Genomic DNA, 1,003 nt, shown 5'->3' with positions numbered 1-1,003 from the left:
TTTTTTTGCAAAAAAAATTCTTCCTGTGAGAGTTTTTAATAGCATTCATGAGAATATGATGTGTGTGTTGGGGGAGTGAGAGTACATTTTGTAAGGAAATATTTGAAAAGTTACACAAATTTATAAAGAAATGTTTTAAGAAAATATTTTTTGATCACTGTTTTTCTCTTAAACCATAGAAAGGGGTGGCAATGCAAGATTTTGTTCTTATGCTTCTTCTTAAAAATATCTAAGAATGATAAATTATTTTACCTCAGTATAGTTCTTTAGACAATATGGATGCATTATAGTGGTATTATAAGAATAGTTGTATGAAATGTTAGTAACATCAGTGTCTTCAATTTTATCAAAAAATCTCTATATTCATTTTGTTAAATATACTCTTAAGGGAATTTCAATCTAATCCTTTGGAAATCATTAATTCCTGCATTATTACCTCTCCTTTAATCAGGGCATTCTGGTATTGGAAATAGATTTTCTTTGCTTTTCTATTGTAATTTTGTTTTTCTGTCTAAATCAATTTAAAAAGAGATAAGATCATGCCTACAGACCCAGGAGGAAGAAAAATTGCATTCTGGATGTCTCTCTTACTGGATCACATTGTGACCCATAACCTCACTATCCCATTGCTGACATCATACAAATGTGGTGGGCAAATTTCTGAAAAGCCCCCCAACGATGTCATACCATAACCCTTCAGAATTCATGAATATGTTAAGATATCACACCTGTGATTATGTTCTGTTACATAACAGAGTTGGCTTTAAGATAGGGATATTGTCCAGGTGAGCCTAATTTGATCACATAAGCCCTTAAAAGCAGAGTGCTTACTCCAGTTCATGGCAGAAGAGAAAGTTAGGGAGATTGATAGCATGAGAAAGACTTGATGTGCCATTGTTGATTTAAGGATGAAAGGAATTACGTTAAGAAGGAATGCATATAATTCAAAATGCACCAACAGCAGAAGAGAAGCCAGATGATTGGGACCTTCTAAAAATTAAAT

This window comes from Orycteropus afer, unplaced genomic scaffold (genome assembly GCF_000298275.1).
Source record: "Orycteropus afer afer isolate SDZICR_OR568_19922 unplaced genomic scaffold, OryAfe1.0 scaffold00383, whole genome shotgun sequence".
Lineage (NCBI taxonomy): Eukaryota > Metazoa > Chordata > Mammalia > Tubulidentata > Orycteropodidae > Orycteropus > Orycteropus afer.
The sequence above is the reverse complement of the archived record's forward strand: the minus strand, read 5'-3'. Positions refer to the sequence as shown.